We start from the raw sequence: 9,275 nt of genomic DNA on the forward strand, positions 1-9,275 counted from the left end.
CTGTCCAGAAACGAGAGAATCAGTTTCCAGAGTCTGGACATAGAAACTGGACTTAGGCAGCCCTGACTGTCCAGAATCGAGAGAATCAGTTACCAGAGTCTGGACATAGAAACTGGACACAGGCAGCCCTGACTGTCCAGACATGACAAGCTCAGATACCACAGTGTGGACAAATAAGACTGGACACAGGCAGAGCTGATTGTCCAGAAACTAGAGAATCAGTTTCCAGACTCTGGACATAGAAACTGGACACAGGCAGCCCTGACTGTCCAGAAACTAAAAGCTCAGTTACCACAGTGTAGACAAGAAAAGTGGACACAGGCAAACCTGTCTGTCCAGAAACGAAAGAATCAGTTTCCAGAGTCTGGACATAGAAACTGGACTCAGGCAGCCCTGATTGTCCAGAAATGACAGGCTCAGATACCACAGTCTGGACAAAAAATACTGGACCCTGGCAGCCCTGACTGTCCAGAAACAAGAGAATCAGTTTCCAGAATCTGGACATAGAAACTGGACACAGGCAGCCCTGACTGTCCAGAATCGAGAGAATCAGTTACCAGAGTCTGGACATAGAAACTGGACATAGGCAGCCCTAACTGTCCAGACATGACAAGCTCAGATACCACAGTATGGACATAGAAACTAGACACAGGCAGCCCTGACTGTCCAGAAGCTAGACGCTCAGTTACCACAGTTTAGACAAGAAACGTGGACACAGGCAAACCTGTCTGTCCAGAAACGAAAGAATCAGTTTCCAGAGTCTGGACATAGAAACTGGACACAGGCAGCCCTGACTGTCCAGAAACTAGAAGCTCAGTTACCACAGTTTAGACAAGAAAAGTGGACACAGGCAAACCTGTCTGTCCAGAAACGAAAGAATCAGTTTCCAGAGTGTGGACATAGAAACTGGACACAGGCAGTCCTGACTGTCCAGAAACGAGAGGCTCACTTACCACAGTGTAGACAAGAAAAGTGGACACAGGCAAACCTGTCTGTCCAGAAACGAGAGAATCAGTTTCCAGAGTCTGGACATAGAAACTGGACACAGGCAGCCCTGACTGTCCAGACATGACAGGCTCAGATACCACAGTCTGGACATAGAAACTGGACATAGGCAGCCCTAACTGTCCAGACATGACAAGCTCAGATACCACAGTGTGGACATAGAAACTAGACACAGGCAGCCCTGACTGTCCAGAAACTAGAAGCTCAGTTACCACAGTTTAGACAAGAAACGTGGACACAGGCAAACCTGTCTGTCCAGAAACGAGAGAATCAGTTTCAAGAGTCTGGACATAGAAACTGGACACAGGCAGCCCTGACTGTCCAGAAACTAGAAGCTCAGTTACCACAGTTTAGACAAGAAAAGTGGACACAGGCAAACCTGTCTGTCCAGAAACGACAGAATCAGTTTCCAGAGTCTGGACATAGAAACTGGACACAGGCAGCCCTGACTGTCCAGAAACGAGAGGCTAAGTTACCACAGTGTAGACAAGAAAACTGGACACAAGCAAACCTGGTTGTCCAGAGACTACATGCTCAGTTGTGTAACACTGCTAATAGAAGCTGGACACAGGCATTCCTGACTGTCCAGATATGACATTCTCAGTTACCACAGTCTGGATAAAAAATACTGGACACAGGCAGCCCTGACTGTCCAGAATCGAGACAATCAGTTACCAGAGTCTGGACATAGAAAGTGGACACAGGCAGCCCTGACTGTCCAGAAATGACAGGCTCAGATACCACAGTGTGGACAAGAAAACTGGACACAGGCAAACCTGTCTGTCCTGAAACGATAGAATCATTTTCCAGAGTCTGGACATAAACACTGGACACAGGCAGCCCTGACTGTCCAGAATCGAGAGAATCAGTTACCAGAGTCTGGACATGGAAACTGGACACAGGCAGCCCTGACTGTCCAGAAATGAAAGGCTCATATATCATAGTCTGCACAAGAAAACTGGACACAGGCAAACCTGTCTGTCTTGAAACAAGAGAATCAGTTTCCAGAGTCTGGACATAGAAACTGGACAGAGGCAGCCCTGACTGTCCAGACACAACAAGCTCAGATACCACAGTCTGGACAAGAAAACTGGACACAGGCAAACCTGTCTTTCCAGAGACAACATGCTCAGTGGTGTAACACTGCTAATAGAAGCTGGACACAGGCAGTCCTGACCGTCCAGAAATGACAAGCCCAGATACCATGGTCTGGACAAAAAATACTGGACACAGCCAGCCCTGACTGTCCAGACACGATAAGCTCAGATACCACAGTCTGGACAAATAAGACTGGACACAGGCAGACCTGATTGTCCAGAAACTAGAAGCTCAGTTACCAGAGTCTGGACAAGAAAATTGGACACAGGCAAACCTGTCTTTCCAGAGACAACATGCTCAGTGGTGTAACACTGCTAATAGAAGCTGGACACAGGCAGTCCTGACCGTCCAGAAATGACAGAAACAGATACCACAGTCTTGGCAAAAAATACTAGACACAGGCAGCCCTGACTATCCAGAAATGAGAGGCTCAGTTACCACAGTGTGGACAAGAAAACTCAACACAGGCAAACCTGGCTGTCTAGAGACTACATGCTCAGTGTTGTAACACTGCTAATAGAATCTGGACACAGGCAGCCCTGACTGTCCAGAAATGACAGGCTGAGATACCACAGTCTGGGCAAAAAATATTATACACAGGCATCCCTGTCTGTCCAGATACGACATTCTCAGTTAACACTGTCTGGATAAAAAATATTGGACGCAGGCAGCCCTGACTGTCCAGATACGACATTCTCAGTTACCACAGTGTGGACAAAGATACTGGACACAGGCAAACCTGTCTGTCTAGAGACAACATGCTTAGTGGTGTAACACTGCGAACAGAAACTGGACAAAGGCAGCCCTGACTGTCCAGAAATGAGGGTCTCTGTTACTAAAGTCAAGACAAAAAACACTGGACACAGGCATCCCTGACTGCCCAGATACGACATTCTCAGTTACCACAGTCTGGAGAAAAAACACTGGACACAGGCAGCCCTGACTGTCCAGACACGACAAGCTCAGATACCACAGTGTGGACAAGAAAACTGGACACAAGCAAACCTGTCTGTCCAAAGATGACATGCTCAGTGGTGTAACACTGCGAACAGGAACTGGACACAGGCAGCCCTGACTGTCCAGATACGACATTCTCAGTTACCACAGTCTGGACAAAAAACACTGGACACAGGCAGCCCTGACTGTCCAGAAACGAGAGAATCAGTTTCCAGAGTCTGGACATAGAAACTGGACACTGACAGCCCTGACTGTCCAGAAACGAGAGGCTCAGTTACCACAGTGTGGACAAAGAAACTGGACACAGGCAGTCCTGGCTGCCCCGAGACAACATGCTCAGTGGTTTAACACTGGACAAAGAAACTGGACACAAGCATCCCCGATTGTCTAGAAACGAGAGACTCAATTAGCATAGTGTGACAGAGGAGCCTGTCACTGGGTACAGGTAGCACAGAAAATACAACATTCATACACCGGCCATTGAGCGGTTGCTAGATAAGTTCCTGAGGGTGCACACTCAGGGCTTGACTAGTAACTGCTATTACCTAATTTCATATACATTCACGTACATAAACATACCTAATTTCATACACATTCATATACTTAAAACAGGTATGAGTGAGTATTGTGGTGTGAATGGAGAGCGCTCTCAAAATGGATGTTATTCACGGTTTGTTGGTTGTTGGTGGTTAGGTAGTGGCATATCAACAGAGAGAGAGAGAACAGGTAGGTAAGGAGGATTTGCCTTTATTTGAATAATTAGTTTTGTTTCTTTTTGGGGGTTTTGTTTTCTGGTGTGGGGGACTGGGAGCCATGTGAATAGACTGCACTTGTTTTGCTTGGGTGCTTTTGCGGCGGAGCCAGTCTGAGATAAAACGGTCCTACTTTGGCCTTGCTCAGGCCATTGTGTGACACATAATCTGGACAAAGAAACTGGACACAGGCAGACCTGGCTGTCCAGAAATGACATGCTCAGATACCACAGTCTCGACAAAAAATACTGGACACAGGCAGCCCTGACTGTCCAGAAACGGGAGAATCATTTTCCAGAGTCTGGACGTAGAAACTGAACACAGGCAGCCCTGATTTTCACTCATGGACACCACGAGTGAAGAGCTTGGCGATGTGAGGGACCTGAGGCGTGTGCTCCGAGGAGATCATAGAGTATATAGACATCAGCAATTTTAGACTCTGAGCCTGAGTTGTCCATAGTAGCAGCCACTACCCTCATGGCCTCACACACCTCTTTGCAATCAGCCAGCTTGCCTTGACTGAGTTCTTCCTCCCTGCTGCTTTCACCAGCTCCCAGAGTCTGCGCCTGAGCCTCTCACAGTACTTGGGAGTCTTGTCCTGGACACCATTTGGCTCTGGTGCTGATCCTGCTCTAGACCTTAGGAATTGTTCATTTCCTGCCAGGTAGGCTCCGACTCTTCAAAAGCACTGATGGGTCTGTCTGTGTTTAGCGAGTGAAGCCATCGTCTCCAGCTCCTCCTGGTCTCTGAGGTCACTGTGGATTCTTACAAATATTCTTCCACCTCCTCTTTTGTAAACTCCAGCCTTCCTGATCTTTTATCCATTTGTAATGCTTAGGGTAGGGTTTGAAGATTAGCAAAGGGGTTGCACTGAGGTTGAGAAATTTGAATTTATTAGAATGGAATATGTACTTCAGTCCAGTAAACTAGTGTTGAAAATCATACTAATGAGTTAAGTAGCTACTGCAGCTAACCAGTTGAAAAAATAAGTTGCAGTAATACAGTGTGAACTACTTTGACATGAACCAAGTGAAACATGAAAGGATGTCATGGGGAAGTGTATTTATGTTCTTTACACAAAGAGTTGTGGGAGAGTGGCACAGGCATTCCAGCCTTTTTGTTGAAAGCAACAGCCTCTTTACTTTTGAGCAATGGCTCTTTGAGACTATCCAATCAAACTGAAATCAGTAACCAAAGGGGCTACATGGATCAAATACTGTCCTCTCATTTGAACTTTCTCGTGTTCTTGTAACTTATAACATGAACACACCAGCTGCATGACAAACTAGAAGTAGAAAGGTGGTACATTGAGTGCATGAGAAACGTTTACAGATGAAAAATGTGACTTCTTGGTGCAGTTAAGATAGTTCAGGTTATAGAACAGTAAGTGTCCTGCAAAGAACTTTAGACCCCACAGCTCGCCTACATATTGCTACATTATTTGCTTCACATCATGCGGCTTTCAGATACTAATAAGGATTAAATGCACTAACTGTGATTACTCCGTAGGCTATGGGAAAGATTTTGAAACTTGTAACTCATGGGGGCTTCTGTAAACAGGCTCGATATCTTTAACGCGTTTCCAGGAGGAGCCAAGAAAAAAAGCTGCCTGCACCGTCAGACTGTAGCCACGCCCACTCGAATGACATCCCTCGCAGGCCACGCCCCGCGCACCTGTGCGCCAGGTTCTGCTGGAGAGAGCGGAGCTGAGTGAGTTTGTTCCGCGGCTTTTAGGATTATTTTTTTTTCGTTTATTTTAATGTAGATAAAATGTAACTCATGTAATTATGTAGTCTAAACCTTACATGAGAAAAGGGTAAAACACATAATTTCGTTGGGAGCTAAATAACATTTTTAATACGCCTTTGTTATTTTCCAGAGTTTGTTGTGTGATTCTGCTCTTCATTCGCTTGCAACTAATACTTTTTAATGGACTTTAAATTGTAAATTCGACTTTTTGGTGTTTCCAGTTTAGTGTCCTCGAGAAGGACAAGATTCGCACTGAATAATGGGAGTTTAAAAGTAAGTACAAACATTTTATTCATTTCTTTACAAGTATCTCATTAAGAGATGTTTTGCGCTGTCTGCCCTGGTGAAAACGCCGTTTGCTACTAAGAAACCTTGGTTTCAATTATCTTTAAATAACCGTCTAAATACTTGTGTTCTTGTGTTTCCAGTTTGGTTTCTTCGGCCAGGACGGGCTTGGTTCAGCTGCTGAAATTATCTATGTAAGTATAAAACGTTTTATTCGTTCACATGTATCGTTATTATATATCGTTATATATACAACGCTATATTATTTATAGCAATCATTTTCTGCTAAAACTGCGATCAATGTCGCTTTTTTAATGCGCATTATACAGATTTATTAGAACTCCTTTTAGCTTCCAATTAAGACAACGGAACCTATAAAAATATGGATTGATTATTTGTGTGTTAAATAAGTTGTTTCAGAAAACAGAATGTGCTAGTCTCTAATCGATATACTCTAGATGTATTGTCTTCGGTATTCACGCTCGATCTAACTGGGATAATTTCGAGATCCTGTTTGTAACCGAAAGTTAATACTGATTTCTGTTGTTTTACAGGAATTGCTACGAAGTTTCAGTCTTCATTCCGGTCGCTGCCTCGACTGATACCTCGGAGAACCAGTAACGTGCTGTATGTTTCTGTTTTAACATGTAGTTGTTTGCAAATGTTTTCTTACTCTGTTGACTTGTAACAGTATTTAGCGTTAATGTTGCCGTGCTTTGACACTTTGTGATTGAAATGCATGTTAATTTTCACTTTGAAGCCTGTGCATTTGACGAGTTGTAATGCTTTGTTTTGTATGCCATTTTCGCTCAATAAATTGTTGATTGAACCTTGATTTTGTTCTTTCATTTCGTGTGCAGAGTTCTGTACCCCCTTGTCCCTGAAAACCCCCGATGTTGGTGAGTTTTTTGGCGGAGAGATTTTGCTAACAGTTTGTGGCCGCAAGGGGACACCCTATCGCTTTTTGACTTGAAAAGGTCAAAGGCTACCCCCTTTTTAAGCGTGTCCAGATTTTCCCGCCAAAAAACTTAGTATCTGGGGTCTTCTTCGGGGTGTGGTAGCAATCAAGCCGAGCCTCGCCCACCCCCCCTCATTGGAGAGGTGTAGGCGGGGGCTGGCTGATTGACCGCAGCTCTAGCCAAGCCCACTCGCTCCCGGCAGGAGAGGATGGCAGGCTGGTGGTGGCTTTGGTCCCTGCAGAGAGGCAGGTCTCCTGGGGTGTGGACTTAGAAAGCTGTCAGTTGCAAGCTGTGACTGATAGGCTGAGTCCGCCCTGGGTGCCTCCTCTCTCTCGGGCTGAGGCCATCTCCAGCCTGCCTTCCCCTCTTGCTGGGAGTGAGGGGGCTTGGCTAGAGCTATCCTCAGTTCTCCTCCCCCCAGGGCTATACCCAGGCTCCCTCCTAGGGACCCTTTCCCCCCCCACACTATCTAAAAAGGCGGGAGTCTTCGCACTTTTCCAAGTCAGAGTAGTGCGGTGCGTGGCGCACACTGCAAGACAACCCTTCGCACCTTCGAAAATACAGGACAATGCAGACAATGAAAGGAGAGTTTTTATTGCAGAATTCACAGCACATACAATAGCAGCAGTCAACAGAAAACATGCAGGTCAAGAATAAAATACAGCACTGAATCGGGACATTACAGATCAAGCCACTGGTAACAAAAATCAAATGTAAGAAAAAGCACACATTGTCAAGAAAATGCCGGAGATCGTCGGAGCGCCGAGAACTGAAGGCACAGCACATACAATAGCAGCAGTCAACATGAAACATGCAAGTTAACAACAGTATATATCAGTATACAAAGGGTACACTACAGATCAAGCCACTGGTATCAAAAATCAAATGTAAGAAGCAGCACACATTGTCGAGAAGAACTTGCCAACGCTCGTCGAGTTGCTGGAGTGGATTGGAAAGGAGATCGTCGGAGCGCAGAGAACCAGGAGCCGCAGAACTGAAGGCACAAGAAAAAGGATCAAGTTAACAGGATATCGGACTTGTAGAATCGATTCACTTGAAGTTCTGAAGTCTTTTAACTTTTTAAAAATAAAAACTGCCCCAATAAAGAAACATACAAACACGCTCAATTTCAACAAGCAAACAATAGGTAACATCATGAGAAATCCCAGATACACCCCGGTCCCACTACTAATATTTAGAAAGTAGCTTCAGCCTATTATGAATAAAAGAAGCCATAAAAAACAACCAGCGCTTTTGTGTTTCCTATTTGTATTCAGCAAAAGCACAACTAAACGAAAAGAAGTGATACGTTAGTATAAAACTGTTCTGGTGTTAAAATGCTGTAAAATACGAGTCGTCTTTCATACACAAATATAAATATAGCGTAAGATAAGAATAAAACTTACCTCGGGGAAAAAAAACACTTTCATAACTGGAGGCCAGTTTTTGAAATCCTTTTGTCACCTGGAGAAATAAGAAAACATACGAATTAGTACATTTAATCTTGGCAAAAGTTTATCATTTCGGAACGGAAAGCGAAATTATAACCCGATTCCGAAAAGCAGAGATACACGGTTACTAACTTTATACAGCAAATGACTGAAGATAAATTACAGCTTTTTTCATTAAAGGAAACGGAGCTTGAGATACTGTCTTTAAAAATACTTACATGAAAGGTAGTATAAGAACGCTGAATGCAGACTTTTACAACTTCGAGAGCACGCTCAGACAGACAGGACACTCATTTCGGCGTCCTAAAACACAAATTAAACAAAGAAATGCAATTAACAAAAGTTGCAACAACAACACATTTTTGTCTAACTTTCCTCAAAGTGAAATTTTGCGATTTTGCATTTAAAATAAGAACCAGCGCCTTAGAGTTTCAATTTCGATTCAACAAAAGCACAACGAAAGGAGCAGAAGTTATATAGGTAGTATAAACCCGTTCTGGCGTTAAAACGTTGGGAAATACGTGTTGCCTCGTCGAGTTGCACAAATATTAACAGTATAGTGCAAGGTAGAAATAAAACTTACCTTGGAAAAAACACTCTCATAACTGGAGGTTCGTTCTTGAAATGTTTTTCTCACCTGGAGAAATAAAAAAACATACGAATCAGTATATTAAACCATCACAATGTTTTATTATTTCGGAGCGGAAACCGTTATTATAGCCCGAATCCGACAAGCGGAGATTTCACAGCTACTAACTTTAGAAAGCAAATGTTTGAAGGTTAACTACAGCCCTTTTTCGTTAAAAGAACCAGACCTTATCTAATAAAAACATACTTACATGAAAGATAGTATGAGACCGCAGACTTCTAAAACTTCGAGAGCACGCTCAGACAGAACACTCATTTCGGCGTCCTAAAACACAAATTAAACAGGAACAATGCATTTAACAAAAGTTGCGACAATACATTTTTGTTCAACTTTCCTCAAAGTGAAATTTGAGTTTTTGTCTTTAAAATAA

The 9,275-nt window shown here is 43.8% G+C and overlaps 1 long non-coding RNA gene across 2 annotated transcripts; it reads left to right on the plus strand.

Annotated features, from left to right (window-relative positions):
• Nucleotides 1-2,091: 2,091 nt before the first annotated feature.
• On the plus strand, nucleotides 2,092-6,681 carry LOC148818668 (uncharacterized). Of its 2 annotated transcripts, XR_016094433.1 has the most exons (5): nucleotides 2,092-4,476; nucleotides 5,399-5,522; nucleotides 5,783-5,834; nucleotides 5,990-6,040; nucleotides 6,401-6,681. It is a non-coding gene; the product is annotated as an uncharacterized LOC148818668 (long non-coding RNA). The 2 variants fall into 2 exon arrangements; XR_016094434.1 differs by lacking the exons at nucleotides 2,092-4,476; nucleotides 5,399-5,522 and having other exon boundaries at nucleotides 5,756-5,834.
• The last annotated feature ends 2,594 nt before the right edge of the window (nucleotides 6,682-9,275 follow it).

Source organism: Atractosteus spatula, chromosome 18 (genome assembly GCF_055471065.1).
Source record: "Atractosteus spatula isolate fAtrSpa1 chromosome 18, fAtrSpa1.hap1, whole genome shotgun sequence".
NCBI classification, from domain to species: Eukaryota; Metazoa; Chordata; class Actinopteri; order Semionotiformes; family Lepisosteidae; genus Atractosteus; species Atractosteus spatula.